The following is a 15,571-nucleotide window of genomic DNA, read 5'->3' as shown; positions in this document are numbered from 1 at the left end:
GTGGCCCCCACCCCAACTAGCTGATAGTTAGAAGGACAAAAGCCAGAGCCGAGTTGTGTGAGAGAACTGGAAGCTGGAAGCAGGCTGCAGGCTGAAGCCTGTGAAGGAGAGACTTTCGTGATTTTGGATGGAAGAAGCAAGACCTTATTGGGCTGTTAATGTTGTGAGCCCCTCCATCATAGGCTCAAGTTGTATATGTGTAAACAAACCATATATCATAAAGATGCCACAGTCTCCGCTATGCCTCATTCCCAAAGGAGAAACAAACCCTGGTAAGCACCTGGAATCTTGCACCACTCAAATGTTGGTGTGGCATCTTACAATCATCTATGTGTTTGCAGATGAACTATTAAGCAAGAATATATAGGGAAGTATATCAACAAGTGCATAAAAAGAGAAAGAGAGATAGGTGTAAGACAAGAGCAGCTTTCTTGTTCTTTTTCATGTCCTCCAAGAACCTTAGGGACCCCGTGGAATTTAATTTAATACTTGGGAGTTGTTTGAAGATGGCAGCTGTACTTTTTTTTTGAATGTTTGCTTGTGTGCATATCAGTTCTGAAATGATGCTGCACACAAACTACCAGGAGAGATCACTTTGGCTCTCATTTCAAATAGACCAGATCCAGGCACTTTTAGAAGAAACTGATTTTCTGGATCCATTTCAATTGGGGTTTAGGCCCGGTTATGGCACAGAAACTGTTTTCGGTTGCCCTGTATGATGACCTCTGTCACGAGAGAGACAAGGGAAACATGTCCATGTTAATTCTTCTCGACCTCTCAGTGGCTTTCAATACCATCGACCATGGTATCCTTCGGGAGCGACTCTCCGAACTAGGGTTGGGTGGCACCGCTTTGAGGTGGTTTGAATCCTACTTGGACGGTCATTCCCAGAGGGTGTTGCCTGGGGGATGTTTTTCAGCTCCATGAAAATGTAGGGTTCCGAGGGCTCAATCCTATCCCTCACATTGTTTAACATCTACAGGAAACTGCTGGGTGGGGTTATCTGGAGGTTTGGATTATGTTGTCAGCAGTATGCTGATGACACTCAGCTCTATTTCTCCTTTACATCTGCAGGTGAGGCAGTGGAAATGCTGAACCAAGTGTCTTGCCTCAGTAATGGACGGGATGAGAGCCAACAAACTGAAACTCAATCCAGATAAGACTGAGGCACTATTAGTGGGTGGTTCCCTAGACCAGATGGGTGGGAGATTGCCTGCTCTTGATGGGGTTACACTTCCTCTGAAGGAGCAGGTTCGTAGCTTGGGGGTACTCCTGGATCCTTTGCTGTTGCTCAGGGCTCAGGTGGCCCAGGTGTGCCTTCCACCAGCTTTGGCTAGTGGCCCAGCTGTGCCCCTATCTGGACAGGGATAGCCTAACTACTGTTGTCTATGCTCTGGTAACATCAAGGTTAGATTACTGCAATGTGTTATATGTAGGACTGCCTCTGAAGACGATTTGGAAACTTCAGCTTTTGCAGAATTCAGTAGCCAGGATGCTCACCAGAGCAAAACAGTTTGAGCATATTACACCAATCATTGTCCGACTGCACTGGCCACCATTTAGTTTCTGGTCCCAATTCAAAATGCTAGTTTTGACCTATAAAGCCTTAAATGGTTCAGGACTACAATACCTCAAGGACTGCCTCTTTCCAGATGAATCTACGCAGACTCTGGGATCATCTTCTGAGGCCCTTCTTTGTGTGCCTCCCCCTTGAGAGGTCCGGAGGTTGGCAACACAAGAATGGGCCTTCTCTGTAGTGGCTCCCCATCTGTGGAATGCTCTCCCAAGGGAAGTTCGCCTGGCACCCTCATTATACACTTTTAGGCGCCAGGCAAAAATTTTCCTTTTCAACCAGGCCTTTGGTTGACTTGATTTGATTGATTTGACTGACATCCTGTTTGGGGCGGGCTATTGGGTTGTTGTCTTTATTTTGATTATGTATTTTGTAGTTTTATATTTTGATTTTATTGTGTGAACTGCCCTGAGACCTCCAGGCATAGTAAAGGTAAAGGTACCCATGACCATTAGGTCCAACCGCGGACGACTCTGGGGTTGCGGTGCTCATCTTGCTTTATTGGCCGAAGGAGCCGGCATTTGTCCACCGACAGGTTCTGGGCCATGTGGCCAGCATGACTAAGCCGCTTCTGGCGAACCAGAGCAGCGCACGGAAACGCCGTTTACCTTCCCGCTGGAGCGGTACCTATTTACTTGCACTTTGACGTGCTTTTGAACTACTAGGTGGGCAGGAGCTGGGACCGAACAACGGGAGCTCACCCTGTCGCAGGGATTCAAACCGCTGACTTTCTGATCGGCAAGCCCTAGGCTCAGTGGTTCAGACCACAGCGCCACCCGTGTCCCTTCCAGGCACAGGGAGGTATATAAATTCAATAAATAAATAAAAATATTGGACAGAGGTGGGGGGGAAGCCTCATTAGACTGGAAGAAAATTGAAGCTGTGGAACAGGTGGAAGAAATGAGGTTTCATCGGCATTCATAGTGATAAATCAGCTTGTTAACAACAAATGAATCTTGTAGCAACTTAAAAACAAATTAATTCATTATGACATAAGTTTACATGGACTACTGTCCACTTCATCAGCTGCAGAAAGTGTTTTCCCTGTTTGGCAAATCCATAGATATGTGAGTATAGAAGAAGTGGAAAGGGTAAAATGCAGACTCAAATATTAATTAAATTCAACGATTCAATTAAATGCTTAAATGTATGCAATGTAAGCACAGTGATGATAATAGTAATTGCTGATAGCATCTTGAGAATATCTCAATGCAACTTGGAAATATGTCATTAATTTACAATTAGATTCCTACAGTTGTGTGACCTGCGAGAACTGGTATATATTTTCCGTTTTGAAGCTTGGAGAACAGCACCTGATGTTTGTGCTTATGAATCAGTCAGTCCATAATGAAAACTGGTCCTTCAGTTACTGACCAATTACCATAGTTCTCAAAACCAACAGTGCCCCTTACTGGTCAGAGAGCTGAAAGAAGAAAGGTTTTGTCTACAATTCTTCCCACCCACACCATATATATGTGCCTTTCCTAATAGCTTAACAAATGTGTTTATTGCATGTTGAATGTAAGAAGGAATAAGAAACATTGAAATCTCCACTTGGGGATTAGTGCTCCTTTGCAGTCTGTTTCATGTTCCAGTTCTGGTAGATGTACGCTGCAATCCTATACCCATTTACATGAATGTATATGTTCCATTGAACTCAATGGGAATTACTGTGGAGTAGACATAGAATCATAGAATTGTAGAGTTGGAAGGGACCACGAGGGTCATCTAGTCCAGCTCTCTGCAATGCAGGACTCTTTTGCCCAATGTGGGACTCAAACCCACCATCCTGGGATTAAAAGTCTCATTCTCTACCAGCTGAGCTATTCCAGCAGACATGTATAGGATTGTGCTGTTAACTTGATTATTTCTCAACCGATAAGCACTTCAAATCTATAAACACTTCAAATAATACAAATACAAACAAATAATTTCCCATAGTCAGACACCCTTACAAAATAACTGAAATGAAGTGTTCCAAATAAAGCATTTCAGATTAAGAATTTCAAACGTGAGAATATCTATAAATAAGGATGTTCCCTAGCTATGGTGGCATTAAACAAATAGTAGAGGGGAAAGTATCTTACAGAACAACTATCAAGTAGCAACCAGTGGGATGGGAGGAGGTTCTGCTTTTGTAGAAACCTTTCAGCCAACCCTCCTACTTCATTCAGGCCAGCAACAATAAGCAGGAACTCGGTGTTGTTCCCATATGGACTGCATAGAACAATAGTAATTGGAAAGAATTGGGCACAAGTCATCCTCCATTACTTGAAACAAAACTCGCCAATTCATTACTAAAAAGTGCCACGCATATTATTTTACACAGTAGCCATTTTATGTCGTGCCATGGTGAAAGCAGTGTAAGATGCCAGTTACCTATATTTAAGACACTACAATGACTAAGGCTTTTCCTTTTAAGATAAGCAACCACACACTAACACCAATCTATACCCAAATATCACTTTTAATGAGTTCTCATTTTGATCAGCGGATATCAGCCACAATTCAACCCCTGAACTCCAGTGTAATCCTACTCAGAAGCATGTCCCATTAAGCTCAGTGGGACTTATTCCTAGGTAAGTGTGTACAGCAAAGGTGAGGAACATTTGGCCCTACAGAAGTTGCACAACCACAACTCCTATTAGCCCCTCAAAGCCTGGCCAATGGCCAGATATGGACATTGTAGTTCAACAACATCTGGAAGGCCCAAAAATAACTACCAAGGAAAAGATTAGGCTGCGTCTCCACCCCCACCTCCTATTTCTGCCTAGGAACTTCTCAATCATTTCTCTGACCCAGGGGGAAATGATTTTTAAACATTCCGCTGCAGTTTGCCAGAGATGGCGGATGGCACTTCAAGCAGCAGGACTTTCTGGAAGAGGCAAATCCCAGCCCAGCCATCTTAGGCCTTGTTTACATTGGGACTTTGCCCTGATTTCAGCCATCTGTGGCCAGCAGCCAATGCGGCTGTGTCAGAGAAAACCCCTGAGAGCAGAATGAGGCAAGCAGCAATTGGCCTGCCTTTGCTTTTTCGTTCCCCCCCCCCCCAAAAAATATTGGTGATCCACACAGACTGAATTATCTAGGCCAGCTCTACAAAATTGAAGTCCACTAGGCAAAAATCAAATCAAAGATGCATGTTTTGGGGGGAAAAATACTCGTCAGATTTGATATGAGTTGGCAGTAGGGTTCCTACCATTGTCACCATCAGGGCATCTATGCCTATAACTGCTGCCTAGCAGGCAGGAATTCTACTGGCTAACAATGCCTTAGCATTATTAGGTGAGGAAAGCTTCACTTGTTGAATTTTAAAGGCAGAGAGAGAGGGAGAGCTGCATCTGTGTTGTACTGGGAATGCTCCCTGTTTTTGTTAGACAGCATCATTGCGCTTGTGACCTCCACAACAGGGACCAGCAGGGCATAGCTGACTCCCTTTGCTAAGTATGAGGTCTTCCAGAGAGCAGGGCAACACCCATGATGGTACTCTTGCTAATTTAGTATCCTGCCATGCCCTCACAGCAGCCACATTGTGTTATGCCACACACCCCAAAGCAGTCATTTTGTGACTGGGGGCCATAGAACTTGCTCAAAACTGATAATGTGCCCACACACTGGTCCAGAAAAGTTGGCGACTGCTGGCTTACTAAAATCAGAAATCTAGTAAAATCTAAAACTTTGAACGTTCCTGTTCTGTTAAAGAACTGGCATAAGCATAAGAGAGAATTTCTGTTTCAGCGGAGAAGAACAAAATTTTTTAAAAAATGTTTTGAGGAACCCAAAATTCACTTTTCTTCTTCCCTAGAATAGCTTAAAGCCCTTTTCAGGACAGTGAAGAGGCAGGTGTTTTGTTTTATTTTATCGCTGTGCCTAATTTTAGCTTCCTGTGCCTCATTACTGTGTTTCATGCAAACAATTGTTGGTTTCCAGAATAACAAGGGGAGCTGGTGCTGTCTGGGTTGAAGGCATTCCTTAGAGAATACCAAACCTCCAGTGGAGAAAGAGGTGGGTTCTTATTAAGGGCTGGAAATAAAGCTGAGATGTAAATGTGTATCCCTTTCTTACAACATGCCTAATTACCCATAAATGTCATTAAGTCAAGAAATGTTTTCCACCAAATTAACTTCAACTCGTCTCATCTAATTAGCTGGGGATGCTGAAAGGTAGCAACTTAGCAGTCTCTGTTGTAGAAAACATGTTTAACGGTTGACTTTTTTGTTAACTGCCTTCCTGAACCAGGTATTGCAGCTGTCAAAACTGAGCATGATCATAGCAATTAAATCCAGTGTCTCCATGCCACTTCAGACAAAGGTAATTTTGACAGCTTAGTCACAGGCAAGAAACATAGCGAGCCTAAACTTTTGGAAGGCAGTTCCAGACATTAGGGTTTTGGGGTTGTTGTTTTTAAGTTCTGAATATGCTATGATTTGCTGGATCTAATGGGTAGCCTGCAGTACTTTTTATTTTCTGCAACTGAAAATAGGATTTTATGTATTGTCACAGTACTGCTGCAGAATAGACCTGGAAAATCCAGCACAGCTACCGAATAACATTTTCCTGCTGTACTATATTGTTGCTTAGACCTGTTTATAGTCGTGGCACTGTGGATACTGTGAATTAAATTATAGAGCCCTTTTCATTCTGCACAGTGCCATATCTTCACCCAAGCTGTTTTTGAACAGCAGCAAAACATTTAAAATAATAATAATTGTGTTTGTGATTTGGGGATTGTGTAGATATCCAGGAATACCGCAGATTAGTGTTTGGGACTATGATGAACTAGTTGGCATGAGTCGGGCTTGAGGTGCACATCAGCTTGAGTGCCTCTCCATTGCATGGTTCTCAGTATTTATTTTTTTCAAACCCACATATTAATTTCAATAAATGAATTGAGGCCAAGGGGGAAAAGAAATGACAGAAATGAAGCAGGCAGTTTTGCAGAAGTCGGTGTTGCTGAGCAAGGCAAACAAGGTTGCCAGACACTACAAAATAACCCCCTCAATTAATCTATACATCGCTTACCACATGAGTATGGTTTGTTTGGTTTGACTACACACAGAGTTGCCACAGCAGTGGGGAGGGGTGCAGCACAATGAACACTCTCTGTAAATCTCAAGAATATATTGCATCCTATATGGGGGAATCTTTCAGTCCTGAACATTGTCATGTCACAAAGAAAAAGTCAGAACGCCCACCTTTTTCCTGTTCAGTATTTTAACATTATACTTATATGTGGTGTACAAGGAGCTAGAAAAAATGGTATCAACTCTGCAGTCTGAAGCATCTCTTTAATGCTTTGTTGTAAGCACAGCTCGGGGGATAAGATTGCAGCCCAAATCAAATGAATTCAGGAGTGGGGAGAAGTGAGGAGAGGATGGGGAGATGAGATGCGATTATCCTATTCCAGTCCTGCTAATTCTCCCTGACCCTCCTCAGCATACCCCCTAAGCCTGTCCCCCTCCATTTAAGGCTTACTTTCCATTTCAGAGACCAGCAGGAGGGTATTTGCAGGGGGAAATCAGCAGATAACAGAAGCCTTAAGCACCCCTGCCCAGTACCCTGACTGATTGATTGATTGATTATTATTACTACTACTGATAAAATTCTTTACAAAGGTGAACAGACCAAAAAACCCTGTACACAAATGCTTTAGCATGAATGGTTTCTTAATTCATTGGTAGTGATGCCAATCAATGTTTTAAAAATCCGAAATGTATCCTAGGGCAATACCAATCAAAATGTCACAAAACAGTGATCAAGGTTTTGAGTTCTTCAGAATCCTTCATCATGCTGGTGTTTAGCAAGTTGAGGAGAAGTGGAGAAAAATCTGGCATGGTGTTAAATGTCATAAAAACACCTTGAGCATAATTATAAGGTACAGGCTGTTCTGTCCTTAATTTAACTCATTATTTTTCAATATTGAAATCTGGAAGATTTGGGGAGAGGGATAATATGACATGTGTTGGAAAGGTTCATAATCTGAAACCACAACAAAACATTTTGGCCCCAATCCAACACAGAATTTAAGTGTGTTTGATTTCATTGGCATCAGTGCCCCTCTGGACAACAGAGATTTTTTTGCACTTATTTTCCTCACTGTAATAACAACGTCAGTTTATAAACCTTGGTATTAATTTGTATAGTTAGACCACACTCGCTGAATCCACTTGTACTACCTAAGGTTTCATAATGGAAGAAAGGTGGGGTATAAATTAAGAAAATGCATAAAATGGAAATAAAACTTAGCAGTTGCAAGTATAAGATTCATCTGACCTGTATTACAAACTGCCCAGTGCAGATATGTGTTACCTTAATGGTACCTGCAGCACTATGGAGAACATTTAAAAATGGGCTATCCAAAGTAAAATGCAACAACAATCTTTAAAAATGGAAAGGAATTTAAAAATAATGGCACACCTTATTATTCTTTAACGAAATGTGCCCTGTAGTTCATGGCTCATCAACCCTATAAGCAGAAGAAGAGCCCTGCTGGGTCAGACCAAAGCCTTATTTATTCCATTATTTTGATCTCACAGTGGCTAACCAGGTGCCTATGTCAAGTCCAAAAGCAGGACAAGAGCTTTCTTCTGCTCACATTTCCCAGCAACTGGAAATCAGAGGCATACTGACTCCAATACTGGAGATAAAAGATAACCATCATGACTACGTTACCTATAGACATATCCTCCATGAATTTGTTTAATTCGCCTTTAAAGCTATCCCAGTTGCTGGCCACTACATTTTATTGTAGTGACTGCTTCCAGACCTCTCTTGGCAAGGAGTTCCACAGAGCAGGCCCTGTCTCGCTTAAAAGCTCAATCCCTGATGCAGGTCGGCCAAACCTAAGGAGCATGGGGAACCACTAAAACACCCCATCAGAAGATCTAAGTGACCGAGGTGGACCAGAAGGGATCAAGTGGTCCTTGAGGAATTTGGGTCCCAGGTTGTTTAATGCTTTGTTGATTATCACAAGGACCTTGAACCTGTCCCACTAGTAAATTGGCAACCGGTGCAGCTCTCTCAGCAAAGGAGTGACATGATGCCCAGCGGCCTGCTGTGCAAGGAAGTGTTTCCTTTCCATAGAATTGTAGAGTTGGGAAGGGACCCTGAGGATCATCTGTTCCAACCCACTGCAATGAAGAATATTCAGTGTCCCAAACAGGGATCGAACCTGCAACCTTGGTGTTATCAGCACCACGCTCTAACCAGCTGAGCTGTCCAAGAGCATCTCCTGCCTCTCCCACTACCATTCATCATCACTGGATGATCCTGGATTCTATCAGTAATGCAATAGGAAGAGTTTTTTTTCTCTGGCTGCTTTCTCTATCACACAGTGCGCAATCTTATGCACCTCTACCTCATCCTTCCCTCCTTTGCCTCCCCCCACAAAATAAAAACTTTAAGAGCTCCTTCCTTCATGGGGGAGTTGCTCCAGGCCCTTGGTCATTTGGGTTGCCCTTTTTTGCATGACTGCACTATTCTTCCTGACTGCTGAGAGTCAATGAGGCTTGTTTTCCTGGCGCTGCTGCTACCTGTTGACCGGCTTCTCTCTCCCTCTCTGTTTCAGATTTTCTGTTGCTGCCAGGGACCCACGCTTCCTTTCTCATCGGGGCTGGCCCAGCCTCATTAGGAAGGGATTTGTGCATGTTCGTTAATTGAGTCCCATTCTCGCCACCTGCCACTCGCAAGTCTCATCTGCACACTAACTGCCTCTAATTGTCATCATACGGCCGGCTCATGGCAACAACTTGAGAACAGATCCCTGGCCGTACGTGTGCCGTAGGGCTCTGCAATCTTCCAGGGACCAACGGTGTGGTGAGGAGCGGTAACTGTAACAATTTGTCAAGGGACCAGATGTTTTGAGCAGAAAGGCACCCTGTGCTAACATCAGGCACCGAGGCCTTGATGTTTATTACCGTGTCAGATGTTAATATAGAAGTCTAGTGCGATCAAGGCTTGCCAAGACTCCAAATGAACAGATATCACAGACCCTTTGCTCTCTCGCTGACAACGGCCATGTAAACAGGGGAACCAAGTACAATGATTTATTTCTACATAAGTGATGCTCTATAGCTCATTAGTCGGCAGTTCAAAAGCTCGGGGGTGGGGGTGGGGAACCTCAGCGCTGGCAACATTTATAGCCAGAAATGTACTGCTGAAATATGCTCCAGAGAGAGAAAATGTATTGCGGGCAGGCAGATGAGGAAACAAAGGCACGAGCCTTGGACACCTATGTTGTCTACAATAAATACTAGTGCAGGCATAGGCAACCTTTGGCCCTCCAGATGTTTTGGACTACAATTCCCATCATCCCTGACTACTGGTCCTGTTAGCTAGGGATCGTGGGAGTTGTAGGCCAAAACATCTGGAGGGCCAAAGGTTGCCTATGCCTGTACTAGTGTATAACATACAGAAATGGATGCAGTCTTTTAACATTCATTTAAAGAAAGGTGACAGGAAGAGTAATGTGTCCTTAAGTATCAAGAGTTTGCAGATATAAAGATGCTAGCAAAGCTTTATGTGTAATATGGAACATAGTGCAATATTGCTTCTTTGTCTCTGTATACATTGATGTTACCTGTGGCCTTTTATACCGAACACAATCTAAATTACCGTAATTAACCAGCACACAGCTTCTGAAGTTGCCTTCTTAACATATTGCATTATCCCTAGCAGCAGCATTTTAGCTCTAGTCTTCCTCCCCTCCCCTCTCTTCCCCTCTCCATCTCGATTTCTTGCATTTAACTTTTTATTTTCATGTTTAACTAGAAGAGCTCCGTGAGGCTGGAATAGGAAGAGTTCTGTGAAGTGCAAAAGCTAGCTCATTTGCTTGTGATAGATGATAGATAGATAGATAGATAGATAGATAGATAGATAGATAGATAGGAAGGAGAGAGGGGGGTTCTAAATAAAAGGTTTGGTGTAATTTTCTGTGTTTCAGTTGATAATGATGTCATTTGTTTCCTTTCCTTTCTTTGAGTACAGAACCCTAAACATGCTGGTTACTATCCATACACATTTGAATGCAGAACCTGACAGAATATTTAATGGTAAAAGCCAAAATATTAATTTTTAAAAAGAGAAAGAAGAAAAAGGAAGGAAGGTTTGTAGCTGCAAAGAGCATAATCTTCTTTGGGGAAGATGAGATGTGTGTTCACTTCTAACATCTGGAGAGACACCCCTCCCTCCATGTATTTCTGTCCTTCACTTGTGTTACCTACATGACCTCTTTGGGGGGGGGACTTAGGCTTTACACTCATAAGCAAGCACTCAATACCTATCTGTGTTCAAAACAGTAACTACAGTGGTACCTCAGGTTACATACGCTTCAGGTTACATACACTTCAGGTTACAGACTCCGCTAACCTAGAAATAGTGCTTCAGGTTAAGAACTTTGCTTCAGGATGAGAACAGAAATCGTGCTCCGGTGGCGCAACGGCAGCAGGAGGCCCCATTAGCTAAAGTGGTGCTTCAGGTTAAGAACAGTTTCAGGTTAAGAACGAACCTCTGGAACGAATTAAGTACTTAACCCGAGGTACCACTGTATTCAAAAGTGCTCCCACAGTTGTGCCTCGAAAAGAGGAAAACCCCTCAGTTGGGGGTTTTTTTTGTTTTTGTTTTTGGTCCATTTGACCATTATTTCAGGGCTCAAAGGATTCACTCTCTCGTTTTCTTGATGGTTAATCTCTGAAATTAAACTCTTCCAGTCCCTGAAGATTACTGGTACCTGACTTTCTCTGCAGCTCCTCTGAGTTCACTTCCCTTTAGATTACCTCATCAGCTACATTAACAGTTGGGGAAAAGCTCTGGTTTTTATTTTTATTTCGCATCTTCTTGACTTTGAAGCAGCTGCCTCCAACTCTCATGACACAAAGCTTGTTTGTTTGACCCTGGTCCAGTCTTTCAAAAGAGAGAGAAAGAATCTAGTTATCTTCCTGCTTGGACATCTTCAGGACACCATTACATTTATTGAAATAGATTTTGAGGTAAAACATCTGATTGATTGGTTGATTGAAGACAAGAGATTTCTGCACTGTGCTCTTTAGAAATCTTTCTGATTTTTCAACAAATTTTCAATGACACTACTAGAAAAAATAATATATAGTGGGGTGAAAGGAAGGGCAAAATAAGTTCTGAAGTTACAAACTCCATCTCACACGTACACATAGTTAATGACATTGTGTCCAACAAATAATTTCAGCACAGCACCTGCCCTTATGTGAAAGGTAGGGAACTTCTGGCTGAGAGGATGAATATAGCCATCTAAGATACTTTATCTGGCCTACAAGACTTTCCTCAGACCATGCCACAGACTTTGCCCTGACTGAAATGTGTCCTTAAACTGTGACAATACCTTGCCTTCATGGAGGAGTGTAGAGACCTCTGACTTTTTCCAGAGTGCAAATGCAGTCTGTTCAGCTGAATAACCTATTAAGTAAACAACAACAACAACATGCTGGTACTCATGATGCATATAGAAACCTCCAGGCCGTCCTTATCTTGTGCTAGGAGCAGCTTTACTCCCAAGGTTGTAAACAATTCCTAAGTGTCTGCATTTGAAAAGGAGACATGCTCTGCTCAAATGTCCTAACCCACTCAGGTAGAAAGGAATGCAAAGAGATCACATGCAGCGGGGGTTGCTTAGAAAGAGTCCTTTGTTTTGAGACTAAGGTAAAGGGACCCCTGACCATTAGGTCCAGTCATGGCCGACTCTGGGGTTGCGGCGCTCATCTCGCTTTATTGGCTGAGGGAGCCGGCGTACAGCTTCCGGGTCATGTGGCCAGCATGACCAAGCGAACCAGAGCAGCGCACGGAAACGCCGTTTACCTTCCCGCCGGAGCGGTACCTATTTATCTACTTGCACTTTGACGTGCTTTCGAACTGCTACGTTGGCAGGAGCAGGGACTGAGCAATGGGAGCTCACCCCGTTGCGGGGATTCAAACCGCCGACCTTCTGATCAGCAAGTCCTAGGCTCTGTGGTTTAACCCACAGAGCCACCCATGTCCCTGTTTTGAGACTAATGAATAGGTAATGAAGGAAAGACCATACATGGTATAATTAGTATTGTGTTGTAACTTTAGATCGGAGGAAGTTTATGCATATGTATTGCTTTAACAAATAACAGCTATGTATATTAAGGAGGCCCCACCCTTCTGGGGCTTGCTCAGCTTTTGGAAAGTAATCCCACTGAGCCTTAATTGCTAGCAATAAACACCCTTTGTTTTCTCACCTCGCGTGGAGATTTCCTTCAGCCTCAAACGTTGATTTCTGCAATGTTCATGGTGCCGGAACTGAGCCTATAAGGAAATTTCTGTTATGGAGAATAAGCCATAAATTTTAAACATTTAATTCATTTTGTTTCTATGTCAATGACACACATATTTGAACTAGGACCCTAATTGCAGAAGCCAATTTATAGATGGTCAAGCGGGACAAGAAGGGTCTTCCTCACCTCAGTTCTGCCTCCACCATGGCCGCTGCCCAACACAAGTCTAGAACAGGGCAAGAGAGGGGTGGGAGTGGCAGCGGGGCAATAGGCACTCCTGAGCCCAGTGGAGTATCCTTTCCTTCCAGGGCTAAGATTGGGAGTAACTCCCGCTCCTACCATCCCAAGAAGAAACAGACTCAAACACATTATTTCCCCACTGGGGATGCTGAATCGTGTAGTTTCAGTCCCATCCCCAGTGAAAAAGGATCCTCCCTGCTGATACTGACGTTCCCAATACTGCCATTGCCTTTGCTTCCTTTCTCTGCCCCTGGTAAGTTTTGTGGGGCAACAGAAGGAGAAAGAGGCAGGGGCAGCAGTGAGGCTGCAGGATCTCACCAGAGATTCCTTTCCCACTGAGGAAGGGACTGAGACTTTCATTCCCAGTATCCTTTGCAGATGCTATTTGTAACAATAACCAAGGCTGCCATACGTCCAGATTTTCCTGGACATTACTGGGATTTCAAAGGGGGAATTGATGTCCGGGGGGATTCCTGAAAGGCAGTGCTTTGTCCTGGATCTTAGATAAGTCATTTGAAAAATCGTGGGGTTTTTTTCGGGCATCTTTGTAAAAAAAATTCCTATAAAAAACCTGAACAACTTTCAGGGTGTCCTGTTTTTGCTTTTTGAAATAGGAAACCCTAGAAATAATGCTGTTTGTATCTTCTTTCACTGCCACCTCCTCTTTCCCCCGCCCTCAGTAAGCTTTCTGGGTGCCTGGGAGACAGAAACGGCAGATGCAGTTCACAGAACAGAGGTGAGCACAGGCCAGCTCATCCTGCTGACCATCTAAAGTGGCCAGTGCTTCAAGGCTGCACGGCAGTTTAAAGTGGACTCAATGTATCCTGTGTACACTCAGGTCCTGGTACTGGGACTTCCCATAGACATCTGGTTGACCACCGTGAGAACAGGATGCTGGGCCAGATTGACCGCTGGTCTGATTTGGAAGGCTTTGTCTTAGGTTATTTTGGTGTTCAACCTGTTCTAGATGGGGTTGTAGTTGTAGCTTCCACTTTAAGGATCAGATTTGCATTTTTAGGCTGCTATGAGATCCAGCCTGATCTCTTGATCCCCAATTTGTCCGCAATGCAGCTGCTAGCCTTTACCCAAGACCATGCAAATGGGGGGTGGGGGGGAAATCTCTTAATAGTGTCTAAATGTTTATGGATAAATGTTTTCCCATCCTTTCTCACTGTGTCTGCTATGTGGTATATGTAATGTTATACTCTGGGAAGTTTGACTGGCACAGAACATAATATTTTTAGGTGCCTAGTGAAAGACTTTATGTTTAACCAGGCCTTTTTAAATGCTTCGGTACTGATATTGCTATCCTGCTGCTTTTAGGTGTGTGTTTTTAACAGTACAATCCTGTGTTTACTGCATTAAATGGGGCTTGCACCCAAATAAACATGCATAGAATTTTACCTGCTTGTGTGCACTTTTAAAAACTGTTGCAGATTATATATTTTCTGCATTGCATTCAAATATTATTTGCAAGACATTGTAAGCTGCCATGGAAGTTTTTAAAATGAAATTCAGAGGGGAAATATTTAAAACAAACATGTGATATAATCTGGATGCTGGCTACTGAATTTTATTAGATTATCTTAATATCTGTTTTCTCAACCTCTTAACCAACTAGCCTTTTAAATCTGTTTCTATAGACACCCATGCCAGCCCTGAAGCAATGTTGCTGGAGGTTTCAGTATATAATAGCTCACAAATGCTTGCAACTGATCCCTTAGCAAACAGAACCACAGTCTCTTCAATGAAAAAGATCTATAGAAAATGCCCTCTAAGTTGCAGGGCTATTGCTTACCCACTGCAATTATTTCCCTTGATCTCTTTGCTTGGTCTGTCTCTTTATTTTCCATGTGTTCATTTGTGTGTTTGGTTGCTTAAAAAATTACCATGTCAAAGAAAAAAATTAAGATTTCATTGTATGAAGCTTTAGAATGACATTTTAGAGAACTTATAGTGTTGCACCGTTATGTACACAGTCCAAGACATTAATGCAAATAGAATGCAAATCTAAGTTAGCACTCTCCTGCTGCACAGTACCATAAATGCCACAGCAGCTAGTGAAATTTGGGTTTTAGCCAAACAGAAATAGATTTTAAAAGTTTAACACTTAACAGTGCAATCCTATAAATGTCTACTCAAAAGTAAACCTCACTGAGTTCAGTGGGGTTTTCTCCCAGATAAGTGAGTATAGGATCGAAGCCTTATCTCCCAGGGCTGGATCCCAAATTATATTTTTGTCAAGTTCACCATATTAGTTAACCAATAAGTTAGCTCTTCTCCCCTAGGCTAGCAGACAAGCTTGCATAAATTAGATTTCTCTCACCATTACTACACTGCTATTTATGAATGAAAACTAGACTTTCTATGACAAATAGTATGTTTATCACATTTTAGAATTTTCATTTTGTACAACATGAAAGCACTGGGAATAGTGAAATGACACCAGTTAATAAACTTAACTTTAAATACATTGCTTTAGAGTTTCGTT

The 15,571-nt window shown here is 42.7% G+C and overlaps 1 long non-coding RNA gene across 1 annotated transcript in view; it reads left to right on the top strand.

Annotated features, from left to right (window-relative positions):
* Positions 1-2,248: 2,248 nt before the first annotated feature.
* The window catches only part of LOC310761408, a 123,677-nt gene continuing 110,354 nt past the window's right edge, over positions 2,249-15,571 (top strand). The window contains exon 1 of the long non-coding RNA XR_014547471.1: positions 2,249-2,277. This is a non-coding gene — a long non-coding RNA (uncharacterized lncRNA). The remainder of the gene's footprint in view (positions 2,278-15,571) is intronic.

Source organism: Podarcis filfolensis (assembly GCF_964270895.1).
Source record: "Podarcis filfolensis genome assembly, chromosome: 4".
In the NCBI taxonomy this organism is placed as follows: Eukaryota; Metazoa; Chordata; class Lepidosauria; order Squamata; family Lacertidae; genus Podarcis; species Podarcis filfolensis.
This window is presented reverse-complemented; position numbering and strand designations above follow the sequence as displayed.